The sequence below is a fragment of the Pseudochaenichthys georgianus genome, unplaced genomic scaffold (assembly GCF_902827115.2).
Source record: "Pseudochaenichthys georgianus unplaced genomic scaffold, fPseGeo1.2 scaffold_957_arrow_ctg1, whole genome shotgun sequence".
NCBI lineage: Eukaryota > Metazoa > Chordata > Actinopteri > Perciformes > Channichthyidae > Pseudochaenichthys > Pseudochaenichthys georgianus.
In genome coordinates, this window is record NW_027263481.1 from 30,665 (window position 1) to 36,841 (window position 6,177).

The 6,177-nt window shown below is 51.0% G+C and overlaps 1 pseudogene; it reads left to right on the top strand.

The window, feature by feature from the left end:
* Nucleotides 1–641: 641 nt before the first annotated feature.
* LOC117444849 (sporozoite surface protein 2-like) lies at nt 642–3,297 on the top strand (annotated as a pseudogene).
* The last annotated feature ends 2,880 nt before the right edge of the window (nt 3,298–6,177 follow it).

Below are 6,177 nucleotides of genomic sequence, written 5' to 3' on the forward strand. Positions count from 1 at the left end.
TTAATACAGCTTGTCATTTCATGTCGTTTTAAGATCAAAAGCTTACACTTTTTAGGTCTTAGTTTCTGGGTCTTACTAAAACCTCTGTGGTATTGAAGGAGGAAAATTAAATCAAAACCTCAATAAACAAAAACAAAACTACGATCAAACTATTATCGCCTGTCAGGGGAATTTTGCCTAGCGGCCAGGTAAAGGTTATCATTTGGTTAAACTGACTTTTGAATCAGATCTGCTGACAGAATGAAATGTTGAAATGTGTCAAATTAGCTAAAGTGTGGACACCTGCCCAGGTTGCCAGAGGGCGGAGTTCCCAAGCTGATTCCAATGACTTCATCATTGCGATGATTGGTCAGCTCATGCACCGACACTTTAAAAGGACCACTGCCTTTGCAGCAGTCATGAATCTGAAATAATAGATTAATTTTGTATTTGCTGCACACCGCTTACATACTGTTTGGTTTCAGTTTTACAACAAAAATGTATTTTGGATTGTGTGTGAGGTAAGATATTCTTATTTTGGCAGATTTCTTATATTTATTCTACTTAACTGTTTTTGGTTGGCTCATGTTTAATTCCTCTTTTCTTAGAGTTCTTGTGATCTCACTCTTGATATTTGGGCAGCAAGCAAAGGGTAAGGATTTATGGTTCACAAGCTGCAATTGAAATGTATAATTTTCCTCTAAGGCTGTCTTTTAAAAAATGTGTTCTCCTTTTAGCACTCAGCTACAGAAGTGGAGGCTCCAGTGGCATTACACCTCACTTTGATTTTTCAAGAAGCCTTAAAACCTGCTTCCACTTCCAGTGATGATAGTTCAGCACAGCCTGAGAGGGTTTTGGGTAGTTATTCACCCTTTCATGCTGATGGGGCTTTATCTGAGACTCTGAAGCCAGCTGCTGCACCAAGTGCAGGAGGTTATAGTGGCTCTCATGGTAGGCAAGTAGATGGTTACAGTCCTGAGGGAAGTGTTTCTAGTTACGGGCCAAGCCAACCAATAATTCGTAAGCCAAACCAACTACCTCAAGCTAACCCTAGTGCAAATGGTGTCCTTCCAAGCAAAGCTGCCCCGTGGGCTTTCCCTTTGCCCCCTAATCCAAACTCTTTTCAGTCTGGTATTGCTTCAAGTTCTGCAATTGTGATGCACTCTGGTCCCTACTCCAAGCCCCAGAAGCCCAAACACCTTCCAAAGCCCCAGCAGGCCGGCTACAAGCCTAAGCCCCACCAGCCCAAACCTCAGCAGGCCGCCAACCCTTCAAATCCCCTGCAGTCTTGGTACCATCCCAAACCCCAGCAGACCAAGCCCAACCAGCCCTCCTACCCATCAAATCCTCAGCAGGCCAAGCCCTACCAGCCTTCAAATCCTCAGCAGGCCAAGCCCTACTAGCCAGCCTACCCTTTGAATCCCCAGCGGGCTACCAACCCTTCAAGTCCCCTGCTGTCTAGGTACCAGCCGAAACCCCAGCAGCGTTCCTACCCTTCACATCCCCAACAGGCCAAACCTCAGCAGGCCGAACCCCTGCAAGGGGTGCTCCAAAGTAAAGCTGGCATGTGGCACTTTCCTTCCGAAGGAAGTGTTTCTTCTGGCTCTAATGTGCAGGCCAAGCCCTACCAGCCAGCATACCCTTTGAATCCCCAGCGGGCTACCGACCCTTCAAGTCCCCTGCAGTCTAGGTACCGGCCAAAACCTCAGCAGAGTTCCTACCCTTCAAATCCCCAACAGGCCAAGCCTCATCAGGCCGAACCCCTGCAAGGGGTGCTCCAAAGTTAAGCTGGAATGTGGCACTTTCCTTCCGAAGGAAGTGTTTCTTCTGGCTCTAATGTGCAGGCCAAGCCCTACCAGCCAGAAAACCCTTTGAATCCCCAGCGGGCTACCAACCCTTCAAGTCCCCTGCAGTCTAGGTACCGGCCAAAACCTCAGCAGAGTTCCTACCCTTCAAATCCCCAACAGGCCGAACCCCTGCAAGGGGTGCTCCAAAGTAAAGCTGGCATGTGGCACTTTCCTTCCGAAGGAAGTGTTTCTTCTGGCTCTAATGTGCAGGCCAAGCCCTACCAGCCTGCCTACCCTTCAAATCCCCTGCAGTCTAGGTACCGGCCAAAACCCCAGCAGCCTTCCTACCCTTCAAATCCCTTGCAGTCTAGGTACCAGCCCAAACCCCAGCTTCCTGCCTACCCTTCAAATCCTCAGCAGGCCAAGCCCTACCAGCCTTCAAATCCTCAGCAGGCCAAGCCCTACTAGCCAGCCTACCCTTTGAATCCCCAGCGGGCTACCAACCCTTCAAGTCCCCTGCTGTCTAGGTACCAGCCGAAACCCCAGCAGCGTTCCTACCCTTCACATCCCCAACAGGCCAAACCTCAGCAGGCCGAACCCCTGCAAGGGGTGCTCCAAAGTAAAGCTGGCATGTGGCACTTTCCTTCCGAAGGAAGTGTTTCTTCTGGCTCTAATGTGCAGGCCAAGCCCTACCAGCCAGCATACCCTTTGAATCCCCAGCGGGCTACCGACCCTTCAAGTCCCCTGCAGTCTAGGTACCGGCCAAAACCTCAGCAGAGTTCCTACCCTTCAAATCCCCAACAGGCCAAGCCTCATCAGGCCGAACCCCTGCAAGGGGTGCTCCAAAGTTAAGCTGGAATGTGGCACTTTCCTTCCGAAGGAAGTGTTTCTTCTGGCTCTAATGTGCAGGCCAAGCCCTACCAGCCAGAAAACCCTTTGAATCCCCAGCGGGCTACCAACCCTTCAAGTCCCCTGCAGTCTAGGTACCGGCCAAAACCTCAGCAGAGTTCCTACCCTTCAAATCCCCAACAGGCCGAACCCCTGCAAGGGGTGCTCCAAAGTAAAGCTGGCATGTGGCACTTTCCTTCCGAAGGAAGTGTTTCTTCTGGCTCTAATGTGCAGGCCAAGCCCTACCAGCCTGCCTACCCTTCAAATCCCCTGCAGTCTAGGTACCGGCCAAAACCCCAGCAGCCTTCCTACCCTTCAAATCCCTTGCAGTCTAGGTACCAGCCCAAACCCCAGCTTCCTGCCTACCCTTCAAATCCTCAGCAGGCCAAGCCCTACCGGCCTTCCTACCGTTCGAATCCCCAGCAGGCCAAGCCCTACCAGCCCGCCTACCCTTCAAACCCTCAGCAGGCCAAACCCCTGCAATGGGTGTTCCAAAGTAAAGCTGGCATGTGGGACATTCCTTCCCAAGGAAGTGTTGCTTCTGGCTCTAATGTGCAGCCCACTGACTCAAACTCGCACTTGAATGTTGACCCAAGAAGTTTGAGAGAAATTCCAATGCCATTCCCGTACCAGCCCAGGTGGCCACAGCAACTGGTGCCAGTGTAGAACAGACATCATTGACCTTCCTAACTGTAAGTTGGTTTAACTTAAAGATTGCTACAATGAAGTAAGGCAAATGTCAGCCTTATGGACAGAGGTACCGTGGGACTTGCCCTTCAAATGTACGCGTGTCCGCTCAATGGAAATGCGATGTCAACTTCCGATGTCAAGTCCCTGCCAGCGGCTGGACAAATGTTACCAGTGTTTACCAGTGTTACCAGGGGCACGAGAATACCCTCCACTGGAGGGTGGGTGCTGCTGCTGTGAATAAGGCCGAATATGGAAGCCGATGAGCGGACGATAAAGCACCGCAAAATACACCACCTTTAAGTGTTGCCAGGGGTACGAGAATACCCTCCACTGGAGGGTGGGTGCTGCTGCTGTGAATAAGGCCGAATATGGAAGCCGATGAGCGGACGATAAAGCACCGCAAAATACACCTCTTTTCTGAGTCACCAGGGGCATGAAGTTCTGGAGGGTGTGAACATCTGGGTTTAGTCCGTTGGGGAGTGCTTAATTCCGGGGGTCTGGGGTCTCATGTTATGAAAGTATGGATGATTTTCGAAATTCTCGAAAAACGTGCCAACGGAGGAGGGGGTCAAGTCTTCGGCGCTTCGGGACGAAGCCCCGGAGACTTTTGCACTCCCCCGTTGCAATTTACAACGGAGAGGGGAAACGAGACCTCCCTTTTCCCGTCCAAAAAATTCATTCATCTTTTCCAAGCTACCATCTGCACAAAATCGGAAACCCGGTTTTTGAGAGCACTTAGAAAAAAACGAGCTATTTTCACATGATGGGGAAATCATGGAGGAATGTATCCGCCTCATGAGCACTTTGGATCGGATACAATTGTTGCCTGGAGGACCCCCAATCATGGTTCTCACAAAACTTTAAGTTTTCAAACTGGTCTCTGGAGGAATTCAAGGGGAATTGTCACGGAATAACGATACACTATTTTCGGCTAAAATGGTTGCCTGGAGGACCCCCAATCATGGTTCTCACAAAACTTTAAGTTTTCAAACTGGTCTCTGGAGGAATTCAAGGGGAGTTGTCACGGAATAACGATACACTATTTTCGGCTAAAATGGTTGCCTGGAGGACCCCAGTCATGGTTCTCACAACACGTTAAGTTTTCGAACTGGTCTCTGGAGGAATTCAAGGGGAGTTGTCACGGAATAACGATACACTATTTTCGGCTAAAATGGTTGCCTGGAGGACCCCAGTCATGGTTCTCACAAAACGTTAAGGGCGTTCTCCCCAGCAACCCGCCAGCAGATGAAAACACCCACCCCTCCGCCTCTCCACCTCTTCCGAGGGAACCGCGCGTGGGGGTCTGCTGGAGGCTACTGCCGGGTGCTCCGTCCTGCGCTTCACCGGGACCCGGCTCGAACACTCGGAACTCTGACTCCAGCGCGGTGTGGCGGCCTCGCCCTGGTCGTCCACCGTGCGCCCTCTGGGTACCTGACTCCCCTGCCTCCTCCGGGGGCAGGTGCGAGGGTTTCAATACCTCCGTCCCCCTTGGGGACGGAGCGCCCGGAGGGCACTGTTATCCCCACGTTGTCGTACCCGAAACTGTCGGGTATCCTTTGGGAGAACCAGACTCTGGAGGAACGTGAGGGGAGTTGTCAGGGGACTCTACCCGCCTTATGGAACACTATTTTCGGATACTTTTTTTTTACTTTCATGCATCTTTCCATGGATGAATTATTGTATTTATTTTTAACTTTTTGGTCAATTTCATCCAGTTTTGGCCCCCGCCTTGCCTGGATGATAAGACCAAGAGATGACAGGGATCTCTGCCCGCCTAACGAGTGCCTAAATGGGACACCGCACGATGATGCAAATGAAAACAAACACTGATTTGAAAATAAGCTGAGTGCATCTTTCTTGAGTCTTTTCACGCTTCCTTCTTTTTCACCCACGATTCTATACCTTCTACTGGTGACATTTCCTGGTACCGAAATGCTCAAGAATACAGGTCGGATGGCGGTCCGTTGTCCGATCTGTAATAGTTCCTACCGCGCCCTGAGCAAGCACCTGCAGAGCACCATGGTGTGCGTAACTTGGTTGAAAGAAAGAAAAATTCTGCTGTTGTTGGCCAACGGACGGACCAACATTAGGCTCCATCCCTGTACCATTTCAGGATGCGAGTACCGCGGCACAAGGCTGGATCGCCACTTGGACAGAGACCATGTTGAGCTGTCCCGGGAGGAAATACATGTGGTTCAAAATAAACTGAAAATGACAGTGGCAAAGAAGGAGATTTATGAACTCCGAATGACAAACCCCACGATAGGAATGATTACCGCTTGGGCTGTTGATATGGTGGAAGACAACGATGTACTGTCACAACCTCCACCCTTGTCCCCGGTGAATGAATGTGACAACCCGGACTGTGAGGACTGGAGGATGGAGGCAAACACAGTGAGGGCTCAGCGGGACAGATATGCTGCTGAGGTGAAATCCCTGCGCTGCAAGTTGCAGCAGAGGATAAAACACAAGCGACAGAGGATGGATCAGCGGGCCGGGGACATGCCCGTGTTCGATGGGGAGGAACGAGAGCGGGTCATTCTAAAGAAACGACCCCGAACAGAGTCGACACCAACGAGGCTGTCCAAGTCGAAAGGTCCCTCCTGCAGCAAATCTCCCATTCCCGCCTGCAGCAAGTCTCCCATTCCCGCCTGCAGCAAGTCATCCAGCTCCTCAGAACCTGCATCCATGCATACCGAGGCCTCGTCAACCTCCCCTCCCATACATTCCCCCTGGTTCCGCGGCAGGGGCCGGGGAAATATAATGCGGGACATCACATTCCCACGGATCATGTGTAAGTGTGTTGAATATGTGACAAATGCAGTTTCTGTAA